The following is a 26,250-nucleotide window of genomic DNA, read 5'->3' on the forward strand; positions in this document are numbered from 1 at the left end:
ATCAGCTGTTGTTAGAGTACAAAGACGTCTTTGCCTGGACCTACAAAGAAATTCCCGGCCTGGACCCTATCATCGCTGTTCATCATCTTGCGGTCAGGCCTGGAACACGACCGATAAAGCAAACTCAAAGACGCTATCAATCTGAGCTTATCCCACAAATTGAGGTCGAGATCGACAAGCTAAGTGGTACTCTTCGGTAAGACCCAGCCGAACTTCTTTGATTTCTTTTGTTGTAACCTAGAGAAATGGGCTGTTTGGTTCAGTGAGAGCCTATCGAACTGAGTTATTAGTTTGGTAGGCTCATAGTGAACATCTAGGCAGATTTTCACAACTTCGGTTTCTCCCCCTAAAGTATATTCCAACCAACTTAGATCACCAATATCACTAATCTCCCCTAGTAATTTGAATTGGATACAGATAAAAAATGAAAGTATTAAGATTTCGAGAAGGTCACATCCATGGTTACAAATGTACGTTGACTAGCAAAACAATAACACTTGAATCCCTTCTAATGCAGGGAAAAACTAAGAAAGACATAGCGGAATGCACATGGGTCAAGCTTACTATGATGAGCTTTCTAAATGTGAACATAGACCACACAACCAAAGATTCGAGGTGACAAAGTATTTGTAGAAACTACTGGAACATGTTGAGCAAGCTCCTGAAGTGGTGTTCGATAATTCAAAACCATGAAGTTATAACATAAATTGCATATACTACTACTTTAGGCCAGAAACTTTTAGGAGCAAATGCACCAATAAGCAAAACACGAGCTATCTCCAAGATATGGCAAGTCTTCCTTTCTGCAACCTATTTTGTTGTGGGGTATGTAGAGAGGTAGTTCATGAACAATCACATGATCTTGCAGAAACCAAGATAACTCAAAATTTATATACTCTTTGTTATTGTTTGAATGCAAAACTTTAATATAAGAGGAATACTAAGTTTTAACCATCTGATGAAATATACGAAACATTTCACAAATTTCACTTTTATTTTTTCAATAGATACAACCACGTCATACTGGCGTAATCATCCACGATAGTAACAAACCACTTACTTCCCGAAGTACTACTAATAAGGGAAGGCCCCCACCCATCATAGTGTACTAGCACAAAGGGAAAACCTTTTATTCATACTTGGAGGGAATGAAGCACGATGACTTTTGGCTAAAATACATACTTCACACTTCAATTTTGAGTCTTCAATACCACTAAACAAATCAGATAACATATGCTTCAAATAACCAAACGATGCATGCAACAACAACACCTTCTGTAGATTACTATTACGCGATGCCTGACCCAAATTGACTCTTCTAGGAACCACGTTATCCACTTAATATAGCCATTCTCTGTTAGTGCCATGCCCAATGATTTCCTTTATCTTAATATCTTGAAGCAAGCAAAATAAAGGATACACTAATACAACACAATCCAATTGTTCCATGACTTGTGGTACATACAATAAGTGTGGGACAATGACGGAACCAATAAACAATTGTGTAAGGGAAGAGAGGATGTAAGACACAACGTTCCTGCTCTAACAATAGAAGAGGTAGTACTATTGGCAGTTGTCACACACTTTTTATGAGGACGTGTCATAGATTGAAACAATATTTTATCATACGTCATATGATCTGTTGCACCAAAACCCAATATCCAACCTGCATTCACCATTGTAATAACACATGACTGCATAACAATAACAACACATGGACCTATTTACAACAAAATACTCCTATACAACGCTGAAATTGCCATACATGGTTAGATCTAGTAATTTCTTACACGACACGTAAACGACACAGAACTAACGGATTTTTAGGTCAACACGATAAATAATTGGGTCATTATTGGGTCACACGATAAGAACCCGTTAATAACAGGTCTTTAACAAGTTTACACGAAGGTGACACGCAGATAACCGCTTTGACACGTTAAGGAAAAAGTTATTTTGATGAGTTTAATTTTAAACTACTAAAAAAACAATAGTCATATTGTATAACAAATATGTATTATTGTATTACTATTCTATATAAATTTTAAAAAGTTAAGTTTTATTTACATATTTATTTATTTTTATAGTATACTATAGGCAAAAAGTGAGATAAAAAAATTATAAAACACATTAAAAATAAAAATATCAAGTAATTTAAAACTATCAAATACATTAAAAATTATAATAATTAATGTACAAGTGCTGAAAAAGTGAAATTGACACACCCTGTCCCGAAGGAAGGCATGCTGGCCGTCACGTGAGAGTGACGTAACCATTTGCACAGTTCGGAAGCTTTAAAATATACTACTTCTAAAATGAAACACCCGAAGGTGAGTCCTTATTTGGTCCATTCTGTCAGAACTCCGTTGAATTTCCTCGTAGTCACCACACCTTTGCAATTCTTGAACCTGGAGGGGCGCAAAACAAAGTTGAGTGGGTCAGCAAAACGAACTTATTCAGAACCTTCTTTTCTCTTTGAATATACTAACCCCTCCCCGTAAAACAAGTATAATTTCCCAGAAAATAAACATATATACGTATGTATAAATATGCCAAACATGCTCCAAAATATGCCATTCATGCTTGAGAATATGCCACATTAGAATCTCATAATAAATGTAAATGCTCAAGCATAATTCACATCAATAACATATAATCTGGCAGCCAGGAGTCACCTAACGTGACCTGTACGGCTGCAGATAGAGCTCCAATCTCAACTCAATATCTGAATCTGCACACGAGTCGGAACCACCTAACGTGGTCTGTACGACAGGACTGGGTGTAATATATACGCTCTAGTGCTACGATCACGTGAAGACTGTGCGAATAATCGCGGGTCACCTACGAGTCGGAACCACCTAATGTGGTCTGCACGACAAGGCTTGCACCTAACTTGGATCCAAGGCGAGCGTGTGGTGCGGGTGAACATCACGTGAAGGACTCTGCCCCTCTCTGGGCAGGAGCACTAACACCGGGGGTGCAGATTATGAGCTCTCTAAGCATCTCAAGCGACTACTGAATACAAACATGAATACCACTTACCTGGCACTTACCTGGGCCTCCTCAGCACCATGCAACAGTATGCATAATTATGGTAATGCACATATTAAAATATGATGCATATATGACAGGATATATAATTCGTATTTCTTTTAAAATACGTTTTCTGGGAAATACGTCAAGCATACGTATATATATATATATACTGAAAAATAACTGCCCACTCACTGATCACATCGACGTCTCATAGGTCCCTGAGCCTCCCCTAGATTGGTTACATTCTTCTTCTGTATAATTTTCACCTATACAAAAAGTAACCAAATTGACGTTATTTAACGCACATACACCAAACATTCGTCCATAACTTTCTCATACGTTGCTCAATTTGGGTGTATGAATATACCACGGTGATCTACACGACGTCACGAACGCGTGACAATTTTCAGCTGTCACGCGCCCCCACGCGCCCTGTTCACGCGCTGCCCACGCGCGCGTCTTCTTCCTCGCGTCGCCGGACTGGTTTCGCCGGCGGTGGGTGTTTTGCCGGAATTTCTGGGTAAACTTTAAAGTGTCATAACTTCTTCATTTCTTAACCATTTTCGACGTACTATATATCAAAATGAAGGTATTGACGAGACGAACAGATCCATACCTGCCTTGACCCCTAACTCGCCGTGGATTCGCCGGAAAAAGCCCCGAAAGCTCCGGCCAAACTTTGAACTTGTCGTTCTCCGTGTTCCTACGTCCATTTTTCACGTAATTTATACCAAAATGAAGCCCTAATCATAATCTACCACGTTGGACTAGTTTTAGGGCCTAAAAACAACGGAATCAAACTTTTCCAAAAATACGAAAATTCGGCCGAACTTACAGTTCGTGATCCCGACGTCCAAATCCTTCAAAAGAAGCACTCCGAGCTTCCTTAGGACCTCACCAAGCTTCCTACAAGCTTCAAAATCCCAGAAAACATCAAGTTTTACGTGTGCATGAACAGTGCACACGCACAGTGAAATTGAAATCCATATTTTCCGAAGTGAAACTCACCTGAAATTGGTACCATCGTGTTCGTGTGGTCCTCAGGAGTACGATGGTGGTCTTAGATCCTTCGTTGGTATAGTTTTAGGGTGGTTTGTGGGTGGTCCGTGTGAGTTCGAAGGAGAGAGAGAGAACGGAGAGTGAATGAGAGATTTGTGAGGGAGGAGAGAGAGAGAGACAAGGTACGGGAATGAGGGAGAGATTTGAGGGAGGTGGGATCCTACCCAATCCCCAAATCATCAAGTTACAACATATTTTACGCCCCTTAGTCCCGTTTAAGGGCATTTTCATAACTTCACGTCCTCGGAATTAAAATTCCGGGACGGGTTGTGACAGAAATAATATGCAAAAACTCGTGATCGCATCCTCTATGCTCTTTAAGTATGGGTACATCGTCGTTTGAATTTTTAAAACCATACAAACCCTCATAAATAGTATTTTTAAGGAGTTCAAAATAAATAAAATTCCTAAACATTAGTGTACAAGTCTACAAAAATGTGAAAGCATATATATAAAAGACCTTGCCTAAGATCTACTTTCAAAAAGACTTCATCGACATTCGATCTTCCTCCTAAAGATCCAACATGAACCCAAGTATGCTTGAAGATATTAGTGCTAATAGGGACCGAACAATAATTATCCCTCAGATGATCTTCCGCGAAATGTTACTAAGAAATCAAGACTAACTAAGATTTCCAATCTTTAAAGAATCAATACTAACGGCGGTAGGACAATGATAGAATTATTTGGTAATATCTCTGGCGATACATGATTATCAAAACATTTACTTAGGCCATCAACTCGCCTCACTTTTATACCTTTCCTCCACAAGGAAAATCTTCGTTTTAATTCTAAGGACAACCGCCAAAATGATTTTATAAAATGTCGTGAAGACAACATAATTGTCCAAAACTTAAGAAAAGTTAGCATACTTTTCCATATTCGACGAGGTGGCATCATTTGAACGTCAAACACAAAAACCAAGAGTGCTCACATCACGCGTGTGATGAACACAATACTGCCCAACATATGCTCTGATACCAAACTGACACACCCCGACCCAGAAAATCCACTTGGACCCTGAATCGAGCTGTGCTGGCCGACACCTGGAAGGTGACGAAGCCATAAAATGTGATAGTGTATAAAAAGTGAATAAATTTGAATCTAAAAGTGTCTAAGTACCAGAGTGCGCTATGAGTGGGAGCGAACCCATTTCACACGCGATGTCAGAGCATAAGTAAGGTACAGTAGTGTGGGTAAGAATCATACCCTCAGAAATATCCATTAATACTAAATTCACCACAGATTCTTGTCGATACAAACTCAGCAGCTAAAACCTGGAGGGCACCAAACAGAAGGTGTGAGTAAGCAATAAAACCAAGCTTCCCAAAGTTATTACCTCTCTAAAAGTAATGCCCTAAATGTAAAACCCATATCGTTTTCCATAAGACAGTACAACATATATACATATATCCAAACCATACTTAGAAATGACCAAAACCACGGTTTGCCATCAAATCCACCATACATTAATAAGTAGGCCAAATGAACTAAATCAATACAAAGTAATATATATCAGTCAGAGTCATCTAAAATGACATGTACAACTTATCCGTATCTCATCAATCATGGCTAGCATATAAGTCGGAGTCACCTATAGTGACCTGTACGACTTATCCATATCTCATCAATCCTGGCTAGCATATAAGTCGGAGTCACCTCTAGTGACCTGTACGACTTATCCATATCTCATCAATCCTGGCTAGCATATAAGTCGGAGTCACTTATAGTGACCTGTACGACTTATCTATATCTCATCAATCCTGGCTAGCATATAAGTCGGAGTCACCTATAGTGACCTGTACGACTTATCTATATCTCATCAATCCTGGCTAGCATATAGCTCAATAAGTATACCTGCACACGAGTCGGAACCACCTAAAGTGGTCTGTACGACAGGACTGGGTGTAAATAAATACGCTCGAGTGCTACGATCACGTGAAGACTGGGCGAATAATCGCGGGTCACCTACGAGTCGGAACCACCTAAGGTGGTCTGTACGACAGAACTGTGCACCTACCTTGGATCCAAGGTGAGCATAAGGTGCGAGAGGTGAACATCACGTGAAGGACTGTGCCCTGGCCACGGGCGGGAGCACTAACACCGGGGTGCAGGTTTATGAGCTCTCAATGCATCTCAATATAACATGTGCAACTCATGGCAACCAGTACGACAGTATCGAAGTTGCCTAACTCATAACTGTAGTCATGTGATAACGTAATCGATTCAACTAGTACCATAAACTCACCTGAACTTACCTGGGTGTCCTGAGTTCACCTTTGCACTTGAAAGCATTCCCAATAATTATATGCAAGTAATATACATATGGATATATCATGATGCAATCTACTACTCAACCATGTCGTAGCATTTTCAATTATAAACAATATGGTGTGAAGTGTACAATCAGTAACGCCCTACTCCCAAACTACTTATTTTCAGGGATAATTATCCATGACAACCCAATTAACTCTAATTTAACTAACTAATTCACAAAACTAAAACTTGTCTTTACCAATTTCCTTCGCATTACTCAATTTCCCAAGCAAGGCTTTTGTCTCAAATATTGTATGGCTGTATCTAACGTCTCGTTAAACTGCCTACGTACCCTAAATAGGGATCAAGCCATTCGTAGTTCATATAGGTACTTCAAGCATTCACAATAATTATATGAAGGTAATATACCTAATCAATTTAAAAGTATCGATAGAACTCTCAATAATATGCACAATAAAAAGGAAAAGATCCACTCACCTGGAGTCCACGCTATACTTCTCTAGCACGCGCATCGAGGCGTCCTGAATGATCGGTCCCTGTGGCCAATTATCAAATCACATCTCAGAACTCTTATCCGTAGAATACGCAATTCACATAAAACACAACCTCAACGACATTCTGAAATAGTTTGATACCCATTGACCACAAGTCAACCGCCGATCAAAGATCGACGGTAGGGTTTACAACCCTGTATAACTTGACCCGGAAGATCCGCATATCAGATTTTCAATCCACAACTCCCAACGATCCACAATATGTTTCTAGAATAACATATTAAAATTTCATTACGATCCAACGGTCAGATCTCCGCCAATTGCCTAAAACAAGTGGCCGTGAACATTTATTTTACTAACTTACAAATCCAATTCAGGAAGATCCGTAAGTCGGATTCCCGATCCGTAAATTCCTATAATCTTTAAATATTACGTATTATAATATATCCAATTTTGGTGACGATCCAACGGTCGGATCATCGATTCACATTTTTATCAAGTAACGTATCATAACGAATTTAGGTTCCAACGATCAACCTACGTCATTCAAATGACAAAACTGAATTCAAAACATTCGACATAGCCTAAAAATAGCATTGGCGGCTCACTGGCCACGCGCCGCCGCACGCGCCGCCGCGGGTGGCGGTCGGCCGCCCCGACTCGCCGGAAAATCCAACTATTTCCAAAAATTCTCAAACTTCACAGAAATGAAGATCTCAGTGAGTGGAGCAACTTTCATACCTGCCACGAAGTCCAAAAGTGGACGGAAGATGGTCAATTTTGCCCACGAAGCCGGCGGGTGCCTAAAACTTCCCGACGTCGATTCGTCGTCTACGGTGGTCCAACGGGGTCAAGGTTGGTTGGGTTTTGCTGCTGGGATGATGGGCTACAAAGCCCAAGTGGTGGCATTGGCCATTGCTTTGCCGATTTGCCGGAAAATCGAGAAGGGTGGCCGGAGCACCATTGATTTTCGTCAACTTTCGTGGCCTCAAACTTCCACATGCCTTGGTTAATCAAGGTGGTTCTTGGGTGGGTTTTGTAGAGGGGAATGAGAGCTTCAAGATGGTGGTGGTGGCATAGAAAAACTCCACCGGAGTTGGCCGGAATCGGCCTTGGAAAATGGGCACCCGCGGTGGGTGCGGGTGGACGAAAACCCATTTCCCTTTTTTTTTTTTCTTTTCTCCCTCCATTTCTGATTGGGCTTCCCCCACAAAGTGGGGATTTAATTTAAATAAACACTAACCTTGAATAACCAATTTCGAACGTCCGTAACTATACCGTTATAATCCGGACTCGCAAACGGTTTACGCCTATAAGTTCGTACCAATGAGTACTACGAGGATATGCTAAAAGAATAAGTCCCACATCTTTCAAATCGATGGTCAACGGAAGTCAAAGTCCTTGCCTCTAGGGCAATTTCGTAAATTCACGCTTTTAAAATAAAATAAAAACGTAAAATTTGGAACGGGTTGTCACAATCTACCCACCTTAAGAAAATTTCGTCCTCGAAATTTAAAATCATAAGTCCAAGTAGAATACTCAAAATTAAAGAGATATATGTATGTAAATACATACACGAGGAAGACACAAAGTGATAGCGATTACATAAAAGAGGATGACATTCCGTCATGATTGGAGTGTAGTGACTCTTCTTTCATGCCTCCAAATTCCTACTTTCCTTCTCTTTTACATAAACGTGTTCAAAGCGTAACGCACTTCGAAATTTAGCATGTAGTATTTTTGGGTCAAGCCTAAACAACAATTAACGAATTAAATAAGTAAATACAAATATTAACGTAGAATAATCTACTTGTTTATTTGCTTAGCAACCCAACGAATAAGCTATTAATATTACGCTATGCACCCCACAAAACCAACAATTCACTGTTGTCTTGATAAGCAGGTAACAATTCCCGAGGGTGCAATATTACCATCTTGCCCCTCAATGGGAAATACATCTACCAGCCTCGATCGTACTCATTCATTACCTTCTAAGGCAACATCGTCAATAACATAAATTTTCTACATCACAATCTCAATCAAATATTTGTTCGCAATAATCTGTTGTAAATCACAAGCTGCACATACAATATTTGTATTATATTTCGAAGGATACCATACTCCTAAACAGGAATGTAACCGTAGTTATCCATAATTCTAACAAAAGTATGCGTCCATTAAATATGCGTTGTACGTAAAATCTCCATACATCAACCCCAATGATACCATAGTTAACCCGAAATTGTAACCGTGGTTACAAGTGACTAGAATGGAGATAAGGATATACTGCAGCCATGCTACTGGTGGGACAAACAAGATGCAACTCGTCCACAAAGGTCTGAGTAACTCATTTCAAACTAATCGTTAATCTAGGGTTAGAAATGCGATACTGAACAACTTCTAATACTCAAAACCTTCATAACGACTTCCAAAGGCTTGGCAGTGAAACATGTAACACGATGAAATATAAATACACCAAGATGATAATCTTGTCAGGTTTCTGTTTGCTGAATTTGTATAAAAGTCTAGGAGTAGTTTTCTCAAAAAGTCATCGTCCTCTGGACGCAATTAGAAAATTGTAGTTGTCCAGAAAATTTGAACTCTATATCCTTAATATCCTCACAACATTAATCAAAAGCAAGGTCCATCTAGAGCGAGGATTCATTTAAAACACATCAAAGGAAGCCTCGATTTTATCTCTTCCCTACTTCCACTTTTGATCACGTCACAAAGAGAACTTCTAAATCACATCACTCGAAGAGGTTGACTACATCCCACTTCTATCTTAGTGGTCTTCACAAGTGTCTTGTTGTTGAAATTTCAACACCCATTTTAAGGAAATAACTATTGCCAATACTTCAATTTTTAGAGCAAGAAGAATATTGTTTTATACTTGAGTAAACAACCACCAATTGGAGCATCATATAAGCGTATCATTGGTTTAGCATCACAATTAATGAATTTCACATTCTTTACATATACCACATATCTCGAACTGCGCATATAAAAAGATACTTCCTAACTCCATTCATACAAAATCTATTTGCATATCCAGAGTCTATTTGCATCCTTATGCGTAATAATGAACAAAAGATAGGTATTTGAAGAATACATTACATAGAAAAAGTTGTGGATTAAGTTGTTCATATAAGTACAATCACATAAAAATATATTCATTTTCCATGTCCCAACTCTTCACACTACCATTCAGTACTTCATACATTTTTCCTCAAGTAATATGTCTAAGATAAATACATTGATTAGGCTTCTGAATCATGGGACCATTTAACTGGCTTATAAAAGTGCTCATTTTTCATATGAGAAGGACAACCAGTTTAGAGTTTTGAAAGATAAATAAAAATTTCCATTCTCACCAAGAAAAAAGAGCTGAAGAAATACAGTTGGTTTTGAGGAGAGATGAAGTCTTGACCAACTAGCAAATGAAGTAAATCATGTTGTTCAATATTTGAGCTTCCAATTTAGTACACTTACATATTCAAATGCATTTGAAATAAATGAAAATTACAAAATTTGCCACTACAGCTGGCACCTACTTCAACTGACGCACCTTTTCTCATATTTTTTTATATTTTGGAATAGGTCAATCCTGGATTAATGCAATGTCTACTTTCTGATTCTGTTTTTAACACTTGGATTTAGATGTTGTATTGCAATGTTCGTTTCCTAGTTCCGTTTTTTCATCACTCACACGCCTTATACGCTATGCGACTCTTGATTTCTACGTTTGGATTCACAACGTCTGTTTCCTAATTCCGTTTTTTACACTTCGATTCAAACACTGCATTGTAGTGTCTATTTCTTAGTTTTGTTTTTTCATCACTCACAAGCCTCCTACGTTGCACGACTCTTGATTTTTACGTTTAGATTCAAACACTGCAATGCAATGTCTGTTTCCTGGTCCTATTTTTTTTTTATATTTTGTTTCATACACTGCACTGCATTGTCCATTTCCTAGTTATGTTTTTTTATCATCAATCGTGCACTTCACACCTCGTGGAAAACCAACTTGCACGTTCTAAAAATAATACCAAATTGGAAATATGTTAAAATTGATTTCAATATTCCATTCTTTCTCTTTCCCCCGCTTCTCTCTTGTTGGCAATTGAAGTACTTACGTTGTTAAAACTACGCAAATCGTAAACAAGAAATTCAAGGCCATTTGGTATTATGTTCCAAAATTTTAACTCAAAATTGTGATTGTTTTTAAATTTATGATTTCTTTGTACAACCCTTTCAATCCAAAAACTTGTTAGCTATGGAACTTTGGAATTCTGAAAAAAATCCTTTCAATCCCAAAAAACTCTTTCTCACATACATAAACACAAATAGTTGGTGGGCACACATTCTATTACAAGCAAGCAACAATAATAGGTCAAACTCCCCAACCTCTAATTATTTAACCCTTCAAACTCTTACCCAGTCAGCCCTCAACTATGCCCCAATCTTCAAAGATATAACTTGGAAAACGTGTAGCAAAGCAAGTTAGCGAAGCTCTAGGAGCCATCTCTGTAAAAGAATTTGAATTTGTGGCGCATCAGCGCAGCACAGGCTGCAACACCAATATTTTTTGGCAAATTCAGAAAACCAAAGGAGTAGTGGTGGTTGTATTACAGAGGAACCTAGCACAAAGAACCAACTTCACATGCAGAAAAGAGAGGTTTTTTTGGGAAAGAAGATAGATGTGTTTTTGGAGAGAATATCATGAACGTATTTTAATGGGGCAAAAAAAATAATTTTATTACTTGAATGGGCTTGAAACCCATGCAACATTCCTCATTGATGTGATATAAATAGCACACAAACTTAAACCCTTTTATTGTAGTTTTAGTATGAATAAGGAGGGATCGTTATAGGCCGGGGATTAGAAGGGATGCTAATCGACTCAATTTTAATATCTAAAACACTAAACTAGACTCAAAAATAGAAAACTAGACTCTAATGAATCAAAATAAACTAGAACGACTCAAAACAGCACAAAACAAGCAAATTGACTCAAAACAGAAACTAAGGGTGATTTTGGACGAATTCTAACTTAACTTGACTCAAAATACTAATGAAAATATATTTAAACAGGTCCTAGCTAAGTAAACACAAAATATTAAAGGGGGGGATTGGTTTTGGTTAATTTAAAACTTAAACAAACAAGTTACAGAAACTAAGTAAAAGGAACGAATTTGGAATGAATTGATGGGTGACAGGCTAGCTAGAGGGTTCTTCTCCGCACATGACACATATGCATACAAATCGATTTCTAATTATTATTCCAAATAACCATGAATGACAATGCCCTAAATTAATTGTGAACTGCACAAATTAACTCTCAGATTTCCCTAATTTCATTGAATTGGACTCAGCGACGCAATCAAATTATTCTTATCAAGTTCCCTATATGAACAACATGATAGAGATACATATCAAAGATCATTAAGTTCCTCGAGCATTAAGTGTTTCCTACTTCAAGTAGGAATCCTTCTTTGATTAGGAATCCTCCTTTGATTAGGAATCCTTCTTTGATTAGGAATCCTAACACCTTTAGGTCTTCAATTTCGTCCATTCCTTTTGCTCCAAGCATATGCTATCCATTCCAAGTCCAATTTTGCTCCAAAAGGCTCCAAAATGCACCTTCTTGCTACCTTTGCCAAATGAACCTATAAACACACGAAAGTAGCTTAAACTACTAAAATAACTATGAACTAACAACATAAATGTAAGAAAACAAGCTAACTAAGTCGCCTAAATATACTCCTATCAAATTCCCCCACACTTAGCTTTTGCTAGTCCTAGAGCAAAACAAAACAAACAAAACAAACAAAACACAATATATACCTTCCAACATTTACCTCAGGAATTTCCAATGAACATGACATATTAAAGAACACTACTCCCACAGATTTTAGCTCTCTTTACACTTGAGCAAACACTTAACCATAGTTACCACTTACTAGTTCACATTTAATCAATTAAAACAACATTTTGAATGTAGTAACATGCCTTAGAGAATTCCCTCAATTCCTCGCAAGATATACTCTCTATTTTCACACAGACTTTCTGACTACACTCCCTACACTAGGTATATGTGAGAAGATTGATGTAAAAATGTAGACTAACACTCACATATGTTATAACAAAGAAAGCATTTTCTGGAATTATTAATATGACATGTATATGATCTCATGAATGGAATGCTACTACTTAGAAGTGAGATCCAGGGATTCCATATGCTCATACCAATTTCAAACTCCACATATTGAGCACATAACATCAAGATAGGAGTCTAAGGGGTGCAGTGAGGCTAAGGTATTGGCTAAAGATAGCACACAAATTAAACTCTCTTATTGACAATTGTACTAAAGATGTAAGTAGGGTTCGTTCTAGGCTGGGGATTAGGAGGGATTGCTAATCTAATAAAACTGACTCAAAGATACAAAAATATGCTTAAAAACACTTAAACAAACTCAAAGACTCTTAACTAAACTTATATGACTCAAAACAAACTCAAAAAACTCAAAACAACACAAAACAATCAAATAGACTCAAACTAGACTCTAGGACTTAATTTGGACGAAAATAGAATTGGTTTTGACTCAAAACACTTCAAAACACAATTTGGACAGATTCTAGCTATTTAGACACAACAAAGACAAGAGGATTGGGTTTTTGGACGAATTTAAAGTGAAAACAAGTAACTTAAAAACTCAAATAAAGTTTGGACGAATTTGGGGAAAAACTATGGATGATTAGCTAGCTAGAGGATTCTTTTCCACACTCGATACATTTGAACACAAATTGATTTCCAATTGCTTTCTCAATTAACCATGAACCTCAACACCCCAGATTTACCGTGACATCACTAATTAACCCTCAGATTCTCCTTTAGTTATTGGATTGGATGACATCATGCGACAACCCAAAGCATTCTTCAAAAGTTCCCTACATGACATCATAATAGAGATACAATCAAAGATCATTATGTTTTATGAAAATCATAAGTATTGACAAAGCATTCGTAACTATGACATCATGATACTCATGCTAGGAATTTAACTTAACATGATTGTGAAAACAACCTTAACTACTAGTGAATATAAGTTTGTAACGATTATGCGAAACTCCCTTATATTCTAGCACTAAATTCAAGCATGCAAATTAAGTATGCATCCTTAATCAACATACAAGAATAAGTTATCCATCAAACGGTTAAGTAAATTGCATTCACAATTTATGAAATCACAACTGGAATTAATCAATTCATATCGCAAATATAATCATGGTTTCAAAGTCTCCCCTAGCTAAAACAAGTTTAGCTCCTCATGTTCACAACAAAACAAAGAAAACTTAAATTAAACATTGAAAACAAAGATTGAATACACCTAGAAACGCTCCAACAATCCAAGCTTGAATGGCCAAAATGTCCAAGGCTTCTCCTCTCTTCTTTCTTCTTCTTTGCTGCGGCACAAGGGTGTTTGGGTATGAATTATGGTGATGGATGGATAGGTTGGATGGTGGTAGGGGGTGGATGATCGCTGAATGAACAGAGAGAATGAGAGAGCTATTTTGTGCGGCATATTGTGTATATATAGAGGGAGAAAGGTTAAGACATTAAGTAATTAATTTGGGAAGGTTTTAAGACTCCAAATCCTCCAGGAAAAGGGTAACAAATCATAATCTTAAGAGGAAAAGGGAAGGAAAAGGTGTGGCAGCACCTAGGGAGAAAGGGAAAGGTGTTTTATTGCAAGGAAAGGGGAAATAAGGGAATGTGGGGTGCGACACAACTTTGAGAAAAGGGCAAAGAAGATATATGGCAGATTTTGGACGAAAATGGTAAGGAGATATGCGGCAAGGACTAGGATAGTGCAAGGAACTTTGGTTTGTGTCCTAAAATGCATAGGAAACCTTCAATGTTGCTGGAACTTAGGGACATTTAGGATTAGGAAAGGTCAAACCAAAATAGGAAACCTTGGCTTAACTTTCCTACTTCAAGTAGGAAACCTTCTTTGATTAGGAATAACATCTTTAGGTCTTCAATTTCGTCCATTCCTTTTGCTCCAAGCATATGTTATCCATTCCAAGTCCAATTTTGCTCCAAAAGGCTCCAAAATGCACCTTCTTGCTACCTTAGCCATATGAACCTATAAACACACGAAAATAGTTTAAAATACTAAAATAACTATGAACTAACAACATAAATGTAAGAAAACAAGCTAATCAAGTCGCCTAAATATGCTCCTATCAATCATAAGCATTGACAAGGCATTCGTAACTATGAAAAGCATGATACTCCTGCCATGGATTTACTTAACACAATCATGACTAGTGACTTCCACTACTTATAAATATAAGTTCATAACGATTAGGTGAAATTCCCTTATATTTTAGCATCAAATTTATGCATGCAAACTAAGTATGCATCCTTAATCAACATACAAGAATAAGTTATCAATTAAAGAGATAAGTAAATTTACGAAACAATAATTGGATGAAATCAATTCATATCACATATATGTTCATGGCTTTGAATTCTCCTCTAGCCAAAATGAGTTTAGCTCCTCATGTTCACACTTAAACAAAGATAACTTAAATTAAGCATTGAAAACAAAATATAGAATACACCTAAGAATGTTCCAACAATCCAAACTTGAATGTCAGGGCACGGCTCCAAGGGTCCCCTCTCCTTTCTCCTTGCAAGGCGGCGGCACAAAGAGGTTTTTCTCTGAAATTGGGTTATTGTGTGAGATGGATGGGTGGTGCGAATTGTGGTGAGAGATGGATCATTGGTGCGGCAGAATGCATTTATTTAAAGAAAGAAACCCTAATTAATTTTGGAGAAGGATTTGCAATCCAAATCCACAAGGGAAAAGGCTAATTAAATTCAGAATCCAAGAGGGAAAGGGAAAGGAGATGCGGCCGGATCCTAGAGAGAAAGGGAAAGGGAGTGCATGGCAAGGCATGGGTATTCTAGAAGGAATAGGTGCGGCACCCTTGTAGAATTAGGATTAAGCCTTCTAGAAACATATATTTAAGTGTCCTAATATAATTAGGGATCCCCCTAGCAACTGGAACATAAGTAGTGTAGGATTAGGATTGGCTAAGAGAAGATAAGGTATTTTGGCTCATGTTTCCTTCTTTCTTTGTTGAGCTCCAAATCTTCTTTGTCTTGAATTAATTCCTCCATGTCTTTAACATATTCTTAGCCTTTCTTGAACTTCAAATTCGTCTATCCACCTTGCTCCATTCATGTGCTATCAATTCCAAGCCCAAAACTGCTCTACAATGCTCTAAATTGCCTTTTCTTGCCACTTTAGCCAATTGAACCTACAAACACACGAAAATAGCTTAAAACACTCAAATAAATATAAACTAACTGAATAAATACAAGGAAATAAGCTAACAAAGTCGCATAAATATGCTGCTATCAAATTCACCCACACTTAGCTTTTGCTAGTCCTTGAGCAAAACAAAACAAACAAAACACAACCTAGACCTTCCAACATTTGCCTCAGGGATTTTTAATGCAACATGACATGTTAAAAATCAGTACTCCCACAGATTTTTGCTCTCTTTACTCTTGAGTAAACACTTACCCGTAGTCACCACTCACTAGCTCGCATTGAATCAATTAAAACAACATTTTAAAAGTAGTAACATGCCTTAGAGAATTCCCTCAATTCCTCACCGGATATACTCTTTATTTTCACACAAATTTTCTGACTACACTCCCTACACTAAGTATATGTGAGAAGATTGATGTAAACATGTAGACTAGCACTAACATATGTTATAACAAAGAAAGCACTTTCTGGAATTATTAATATAAACATGTATATGATCTCATGAACGGAATGCCACTACTTAGAAGTGAGAACCAGGGATTCCATATATTGAAACTCATAACAATCAAGATAGAAGTCTAAGGGTTGTAATGGGACTAAGGTATTGGTTAACAAAGAAAGGTAAAGGATATGCTCATACCAATTTCAAACTCCATATATTGAAACACATAACAATCAAGATAGAAGTCTAAGGGTTGTAACGGGGCTAAGGTACTGGCTAACAAAGAAAGGTAAAGGATAAATAAGGGTTCTTAAAGTAATAGCAAGCAAAGTAATGAAATAAACACTTAGAATTCACTTTTGAATGCAGAAATCAACTTTAAACACCCATGGGAGATTCACACAACACTTAGGGCCAGATTCAGCTTTTGGACCCTTTCTTCAACAACCAATACTTGTGAGTTCATTCTCACTTATTTCTCAACTCTTTTTCTTTCTTTTTTTTCACGTTTTTTTTTTTATTATTCTTTTCACATTTCTAACAAAAAACCTTCCCCACACTTGTTTTTCTGCATAATGTGGATCAAAAGGAATTCCCTCTAAGTCATGCTTCACTATCTTTTAAGAACAAGGGTATGGATAGTCCTATTCTAGGCTAGGTAAGGATAATATGGCTAACAAAGAAAATAGGCTAAATAAGGCTCAAAGGGGTTAAACCTACAACACATATGCAAAGGGTAAGGCTTTTTGGCTCTGGTTTAACTAAACAACTTCATCTTATTGTATGTTATGCAATCAATTTTATGCTTTGAATGAAACGGGCATGAGTTCTCGTATTTGGAACTATAATGATGAAAATGCATTCTAAGTAGCAACCAAGCAAAGAAATAATGAGATCATGCAATGACTTTAGAAAGAAATCACATATTAATAACTCTCCAAATAAAGTTTAGGCTCAAGTCTCTCAGGGTTGTAGCGTTAGTTTGAGTTTCTTCCTTCAAGCATGTTACAAAAACTGATTTTTTTTTTACTTTTTGTGATTATATGTGAATTCGTAAACGACAACTACAACTAAGCATAAACCAAAGAGCAAATCAAACTTCCATCCATGTTTGTAACTTTCTTTAACAGTCATGCAATTAAAAACTAAATCCTCATCATTGTGTTGGAAGGTACCTTAAGACACAAACACACATTGAAAACGACTCTAAAAACGAATCTTTTGGGTTTTTCAAAGCTTTTTCGAAATTTTATTCAAAATTTTTAGATTTTCTGTTATAGGACACATTAAAACACTTCAAAACATACTAAAAACAGTGAGTAACAACTTTTAGAAGTGATAGGTGATAAAATTCGAAAATAAATCATGAAAAGCATCTATTTACCCCCCCCCCCTCCCCCCCCAATACACTTAAACCAAACATAGACTCATACACAAACAATCGAACAACACAACTAACAAACATGACAATTATGACAAAGTAAAAACAATAAAGAGTAGGGTTAAGGAACGCAAATCTGGTTGTGGAGTCAAAGATTCCTAGGTCTTCTTTATTTGAATGCATGGGTTGCCTCCCAAGAATCGCTTGCTTTAACGTCTTCCAGCCGGACGATACCTCCATTCAAGCTTCACTAGGGCCAACGGTATGGAGGGGTATATCCTCCATCACATGCTCCTCAAAATACTCATAGTAAGGCTTTAAACGGTGTCCGTTCACTTTGAATTCTTGTCCGGTCTTTAAACTTTGAATTTAGACTGCACCATAAGGAAAAACTTTAGTAACAATAAAATGACCAATCCATTTAGAATGTAACTTACCTGGAAACAATCGAAGGCGGGAGTTGAAAAGTAATACTTTCTGCCCATTTGAGAATGTCTTGCTACAAATCATCTTGTCATGGAATGCCTTCGTTTTCTCTTTGTAAATACGAGCGTTCTTATAGGCCTCATTCCTAATCTCTTCAAGCTCATTCAATTGAAGCTTCCTATGAAGTCCAGCCGCATCTATGTCCATATTGGGTGTTTTGACTGCCTAATGTGCTTTGTGTTCCAATTCCACGGGAAGATGGCATGGTTTCCCATAAATGAGCCGAAATGGAGACATCCCAATTGGTGTTTTTTAGGTTGTACGATATGTCCACAATGCATCATCCAAACGCAAACTCCAATCCTTTCAAGTTGGCCCAACTGTCTTCTCCAAAATCTGCTTGATTTCTCGATTAGAAACCTCGGCTTACCCACTTGTTTGAGGATGATAAGGTGTTGAAACCTTATGTGTGATGTTATACTTCTTGAACAACGCCTTTATGGTTCGATTACAAAAATGGGAACCCCCATCACTTATAAGTACTCTGGAATATGTTAGTTTTGACAAAATTTGCAACCACTTTGGAATTATGAGTATGGGTGGCTTTTGCTTCCACCCATTTCGATACATAATCAACTGCAAGTAAAATATAATTAAAACCATGAGATGAAGGAAAATGACCCATGAAATCAATTCCCCAAACATAAAAAATTTTGACAGAGAAGATAGGATTTTGAGGTATGTGATCTTTTGCACCTATATTGCTCGTTCTTTGACAACGATCACAAGTCATACAAAAAGTTCTAGCATCCTTAAAGATAGTAGGCCAATAAAATCCACATTCTAAAACTTTAAGGGCTGTGCGTTGTGTGCCAAAATGACCCCCATATGCATAAGTGTGACAAAAAGTTAAAATTGATTTAAACTCAGAATCGTGCACACACCTACGAAGAATCTGATTAGGGCAATATTTCAACAAGTATGGGTCATCCCACACATAAAACCTTTATCACATTGGTGCTTATTTAGGGTGCTTAGAACTTGTTTAGTCACTAAATAATTCACCAATTCAGCATACCATGGTTCATTTACCTCAATGGTCAGCAATTACTTATCTGGGAACGTCTCTTGGATAGGTAGTGGCTCCTCATTGTGCACCAAATGGCTCAAGTGGTCAGCCACCACGTTTTCACTTCTTTTCTTTTCTTGAATTTCGATATCGAACTTTTGGAAGAGAAGCATCCAGCGAATTAGCCTTGGCTTGGCCTCTTTCTTTGTGAGTAAGTACTTCAAGGCTGCATGATCAGAATAAATGATAACTTTAGTGCTAAGTAAATAAGAACGAAACTTATCTAAAGCAAACACAACAGCAAGGAGTTCTTTTTTAGTGGTGGAGTAGTTCAATTGAGCGTCATTCAAGGTCCAGGATGCATAATAAATAACATGTGGCTGCTTGTTCTTTCTTTGGCCTAAAACAGCTCCTATTGCATAATCAGAAACATCGCACATGAGCTCAAAAAGAAGACTCCAATCTGGTGTAACTATGATGAGGGTCGAAGTTAGCATCTCTTTGAGGTGATTAAAGGCCTTCTCACATGCTTCATCGAACACAAATGGCACATCCTTTTGTAGGAGTCGGCATAGGGGTGTGGAGATCTTCGAGAAATCTTTGATGAATCGTCTATAGAATCCTGCATGTCTAAGAAAAGGACGAACCTCTCTCACCAAAGTGGGAGAGGGTAAGTAGCGTACAAGATCTATTTTCAATTTATCAACCTCAATTCCCTTTTCTGAAATTATGTGACCCAAAACTATACCTTGTTTTACCATGAAGTGACATTTTTCCCAATTTAAAACAAGGTTAGTTTCAATGCATCATTTCAAGATTAAAGTGAGATTAGCTAAGCAATCATCAAACAAATCACCAAAAACACTAAAATCATCCATGAAAACTTCAATAACCTTCTCAACAAAATCTGAAAAGATACTTACCATGCATCTTTGAAAGGTGGCTGGTGCATTACATAAACCAAAGGGCATTTGACGATAAGCAAAAGTACCAAATGGACAAGTAAAAGTGGTATTTTCTTGATCATCTGGAGCTATAACAATCTGATTATATCCCGAATAACCATCAAGAAAACAATAAAAAGAATGACCAGCTAACCTTTCAAGCATTTGGTCAATGAACGACAAAGGGAAATGATCTTTCCTTGTGGTGGCGTTGAGATTTCTATAATTAATGCAAACTCTCCAACCTGTTTGGATACAAGTGGGCACAAACTCATTTTCTTCATTCTTTACCACAGTGACTCCAAATTTCTTTGGAACAACTTGAACTGGTGAAACCCAACGACTATCCAAAATTGGATAAATCACTCCACAATCAAGAAGCTTGATAATCTCTTTCTTCACAACTTCCACCATTGTCCTTTAGAAGTATGTGATACATGCATGTTGTAGGACTTATCCCTTTAATATCGAGCAAGGTCCATCCAATGGCTGTTTTGTACTCATTCAACACCCGAACACACACACACACACACACATATATATGTCTCTCTCTTTCTCTCTCAAAATAGAGCACAGCCCGAACACAATCCTACTTTCACAAAGTAGCAACTGAAGAAGTGAACCAACACTGATTCCAACTCACCCGAGTTTGAGTTTTGGAGAAACCCCTCTTGCCATCAGCTAAGAGCAACTCCACTGGTGGAAGTAGCCCGATGGACGGATGAGATGACATGAGCCAATAGCCCCAGCAATGAAGTCTAGCCTATGCAGGCGATTGCCCAGGAAGGGGCCCGAGTGAGAGGCCCGGCTCGAATCGGTGGCCTGAGAGCTCGAGGTGGAGGTGATACAACGCTGACGTCAGGGCGACGTCAGCCACGATTTAATTTTTTTTGCGTTAGGCGCGTGCATAACATGCACGAATGGGGGTGTGTCCCCGACAGGTTTTTAGGCGTTAGGGCCAGCGACGCTGACCTCAGTAATGCTACCGTTGGAGGCCATGTGGCACCTTCATGTCCGTTGGATTTCCAACAGTAAAAAATAAAAAAATAAAAAATCAAACCTTCATTCATTTCAGCTATTGGATTTAAGATCAACAGTTGACGTTATTTGCCTTTATAAATAAAAAAAAAAGAAATAACAGTAAAAAAATATGAAATTTTACCGTTGTGCCATGTGGCACAATCTAGAGGGTTGGATTTCAATTTTTTTTTTTAATCCAATGGCAGAAATTAATTATGTGAATAAAAAAATTAATTAAAAATCCAAAAAAAAAATAATTACAAATTAAAAAAAAAATGATTTTACTTTTCTATAAATACCTTCTCATTATCTTCTATCTTACACCACAACTTCATATTTTCTCAAATACTTTTAAACATATTCCAATCTTTCTCTCAAAGTTTCAATCCAATTGGTTTCTAACAAAATGATTAATGATGCAGGTACAAATTGGACGCTTATTGAAGATGTTACATTATGTTCTAGCTGGGTTGAAGTTACTCATGATCCGATTACGGGTAATGAGATGCAATTGCGAGAAATGTGGATTCTTATTCATACCAATTATCTTGAGAAAATTGGTGGGAAAAGAACCAAAGAATTGATGTTCAGTCTTTGGAGAATACTCAGCCAATCATTTAGTCTTTGGAGAGATGCCTTGGCACAAGCTCGTGCTAATCTTCGAAGTGGGGAAAATTTAGCAAATCAGGTAACAATATATTATTTATTTGTTTATACTATACCCAAATTTACATTAGCTACTTTGATTATAATTATTTCTTCTCCTGCATTGTGTAGATACTTAAAGCACAAGCTTGGTATAATGTCAAAATCGAAAACAAAAATAAATCATTCACCCAGTGAGAATGTTGGAATATTGTCAAAGATTGTTCTAAATTTAGAGTTGTGCTTGTCGGTCCAAAAGTTATCATGAACAGCACCCTTCTACACTCTACACCCGTTCATGACTCGCATGTTCATGAAACCAACACATAAGAAGTGCTGGAAATGCCCCTTGAACAAGCATCAAGGTCGACCCGTTATCCAATTAGGCCTTAAGGTAAGAAGGCTTCAAAGAGAAAAGGGAGTGCTTCCAAGAATGATTATGCAAAATATATGGAAGAACTTGCTTGCCAAGGTGAATTGACTTTGGTGAGAGAAATGGCTAAATTTGAGGCTAATAAGGCTAGAAATGAGGCAAAAACTGCAGATGCTGAGAAATTATTTCAAACCAATGAGAGAGAAAGAGAGCTACTTAGGCAAGAAAGGGAAGAGCATAAAGAAGAAAGAAGGGCTCAACAAGATTGTGACATTATGAAGAAGCCTGTAGAGGGGAAGTCACTGAATTCTAAATATTTTTGGAATTCGGAGAAAGTGGACGTGGTGCGAAGGAGGCGTGCAAGGGAAACGAGAGCAAGAGGAGATGATCCTTGATGTGTATTTAAACTAACCTAAATAATAGATTAATCTAAACCAAATTAAACTCGCAAGCGCACGAATTAGTTGTTGTAATATATGCAAATATGAGGTCGATCTCACAAGGATTGCTTTAACACCAATTTAACCGATTAATCACGCTAGACTTAATTAAACAAACAAAGGATATATTGAATTGAATAATTGATTAAAACTATAATTAACGAGAAAAAGAAAAGACAATTAATTAAAATAAACACACGACACAAGAAAGCCTAAGGTTATGAATCCACCAATAACAATCCTATTTGCTTTTCCTAGAGCCAATTACTATCCAATTACCATGCCAATGTTAAAGGTTGTTCTTTCTAAGGTATGAATTAATCTGTGGTCAGACATCAACTCTTGTATCTCTACATGATAATTATATCCTATTGGTTAGGCATACAATTAAACACATAAAAACTCATTAAGTGTAGAAGAATCACGTCAACCAAGCAGGACTAGCTTGATATTGGTCATCGTCACTAGTTTGTCTACTCTTCTTAATCTTAGTTCCAATAAACCTAATTGATTGGTCATCCTCATAGATGTATCTATCTAGATGCAAAATTCCTAAAGGTGATCAGTCATTAGAAACCCGAATCTAGAATAAAATACCCACAAAGATTAAGAATCTAACATGGCATATAATCGGATAATAATCAACAAAGTACTTCACAAATATTCATGTCATGACTTCATCATAAACCTTAGAAAATAACTTAGTTACACATAGAAATAAAAATAAAAGAAAGATAGAACCCGGAATCCATGGCAAAGCACGTCCCTTAGATCTTCTTCACAAATTGCGGAGATGGTGATTGGTAGTACGGTGTGGTGGTATGGGTTATGCGGGGGTGGATGGATGGATGGATGGATATCTTAAAGAGAGCTTAGGGCACTTATTTATACTAGAAAAACCCTAAAAGGTCTGGAAGAAAGTCTCCTAAAATAAAACAAACTCCTAAACACAAACTAGGAAAGAATCCTTCTTGACTTGGGGAACACGTCATCTGCCTTGCACCCCAGTTTTGGGGTTGATTTATCTTCTGGAAAATTCTGTAAAAATATAAGAAACGTAGCTTTATCTCTTATCTTTCCAGGCATATATCGCATGTCACTAGGAAAAATAGGGAAAGACTTCAAATCTTCATTCTCCTACAGCTGCGCAATTCTGACGGGAAAACCACTTCTGCGGAATTGATTTGTAAAACTGGAATGAATGGCTCCATGGAAAATTATTAAATTTGGATACAATGATCTTCAGCCTCTTAGCTTCTTTCTCCAATTGGCCTTGCATCAAAACTCCTCCGGAAAGTAGAATTATCACCAAAAACGTCCTAAGTGCACAGAATGGCTGAAACTGAGAAAAGGAAAGTAATAAGGCTCTTTTAAGATCAATTCCTTAACAAAACATAGGGATAATTACTATGAAAATATGATAAATAATGCACCTATCAATCCTAGCACCACAAATTGGTTAGGTGATGATTTTCCATTCATGAGAGACTAGGGAATTTGTTTTTAATCGAAGCCCATAATTTTCCAATCACTTTGGGTTGTAATTTCTTATTTATTGAATAGAGTACTTTATGTTATTTCCAATTTATTGAATTTAGTACTTTATTTAAACTAAGAGTATATTTATTTAATTTGGTAATTTATTTAAACTAAGAGAATCTTTATTGAAAGGACAAACACACCAAATAAAATTACATACACATACCAAATACAATTACAAACACACCAAATTATAAAAAAAAATAAAAAATAAAAAATAAAAAAATAAAAAAACTCACTGAATGAACTTAAGTTTCTTGAGCTTGTTTCAATTTTGCTCTATCAAGTCAATTTGCCGGGAATTGTGCATATATGGGTCCTAAAGTGTAGTATATCGTTGGATGAGCCTTTCATTGTAACGTCCATCCCATTGTAATAGCTTGTGTTTCACGGGTTATTCGGTGGCGTCATGAGCAGAATATATTTGTGTTTTGGAATTGTTCATCGTGTTTGGCTCATATTTATCAACGACATCATAATTGTACTCATCTTCCACAATTATGTTGTGAAGAATGATGCACGTCATCATGATCAATCGAGGCGACTCTAAATCAAACATTTTGGCAGCACCATTGACAATCGCCCAACGAGCTTGGAGGATACCAAAATAACACTCCACATCCTTCCTACACCCCTCTTGACCAAAGTGTTTTTCCTTTGCACTTCGCAGACGTGGCACTGTTTTGATAAACGATGACCACATTGGGTAAATGTCGTTTGCTAGGTAGTATGGCTAGTGATACTTATGTCCATTGACCCAATACGAGACTCTTGGTGCTTTTCCTTGTAGGACATCATTGAACACTGGGGATTGGGCAAGGACATTAACGTCATTTTGAGCCCCCGGAACACCAAAAAAAGCGTGCCAAATCCATGTATCAAATGAAGCCACCGCCTCCAAAATGATACTTTTTGCTCCTTTTATGTCCTCATAAGCTTCTTGCCATGCACTTAGATAGTTTTTCCAGGTCCAATGCATACAGTTGATGCTTCCAATCAACCCAGGAAAACCTCGCATCTCGACCTTCTTCAGAATACTTTGCAAGTCCATCTCAGTAGGTTTCCGAAGGTACTTTGCAGTGTAGATAAATTTGATTGCGTAGCAAAACCTCATTAGGGACTCAAGAATGGTTGATTTCCCCATCAAAGCTATCTCATCCACTTGGTCTGTAGATACTCCATATGCAAGCATCAACGAGGCAACAATAATTTTTTGCTCAGGAAGGAGACATGTAACACCAAAAGCATCCTTCTTTTGCACAAAGTAAGAATCATGATTGCAAATAGCAATCATGATTTGTTGAACCAATGTCCTTCCATTCTAAAACGACGTCTAAAGTACGTATCAGGGAATGCAATGTTACAGACAAAATAATCGTCCAAAAGATCCTTACCTTATCTTTACTTGCATCTATCAATATTTGCGGAATGGCTGGACCTACAGATCTGAGCCACAGCTTGGATGACTCGACGGGAATGTGAGGCTCTTTGGCTTTTTGCTTCATCATCTCTCTTTCTACGCTCCTCATCCTCTTCCTCTTCCATCTCATTTTGGGCCACCTAGAGATTAAACATTTCTTCCCCTTGTTTAAACAATTCTTTCTCTTACTCCTCGATTTCCCATAACATTTTTGAAGAAGAAGACATTGTTAGAAGGAAGCAGAAACTATGAATAATGATAGAGATTTTGATTTTGGTGTGTGATTTCTTAGGATGGATGGTGAGTTTATATGGAGGAAAAAGAAAGGATTAGGT

At 37.3% G+C, this 26,250-nt stretch overlaps 2 long non-coding RNA genes across 2 annotated transcripts; both read right to left on the reverse strand.

Annotated features, from left to right (window-relative positions):
- Positions 1 to 2,334: 2,334 nt before the first annotated feature.
- Positions 2,335 to 3,446, reverse strand: LOC148695711 (uncharacterized). Its single transcript, XR_015963868.1, has 3 exons — positions 3,404 to 3,446; positions 3,229 to 3,302; positions 2,335 to 2,408 (listed from the first exon to the last, which is right to left on the reverse strand). It is a non-coding gene; the product is annotated as an uncharacterized LOC148695711 (long non-coding RNA).
- Positions 3,447 to 6,455: 3,009 nt separating this feature from the next.
- Positions 6,456 to 8,040, reverse strand: LOC148695712 (uncharacterized). Its single transcript, XR_015964130.1, has 2 exons — positions 7,608 to 8,040; positions 6,456 to 6,908 (listed from the first exon to the last, which is right to left on the reverse strand). It is a non-coding gene; the product is annotated as an uncharacterized LOC148695712 (long non-coding RNA).
- Between the last annotated feature and the right edge of the window lie 18,210 nt (positions 8,041 to 26,250).

This window comes from Pyrus communis, chromosome 7 (genome assembly GCF_041283825.1).
Source record: "Pyrus communis isolate YQ-2024b chromosome 7, ASM4128382v1, whole genome shotgun sequence".
Lineage (NCBI taxonomy): Eukaryota > Viridiplantae > Streptophyta > Magnoliopsida > Rosales > Rosaceae > Pyrus > Pyrus communis.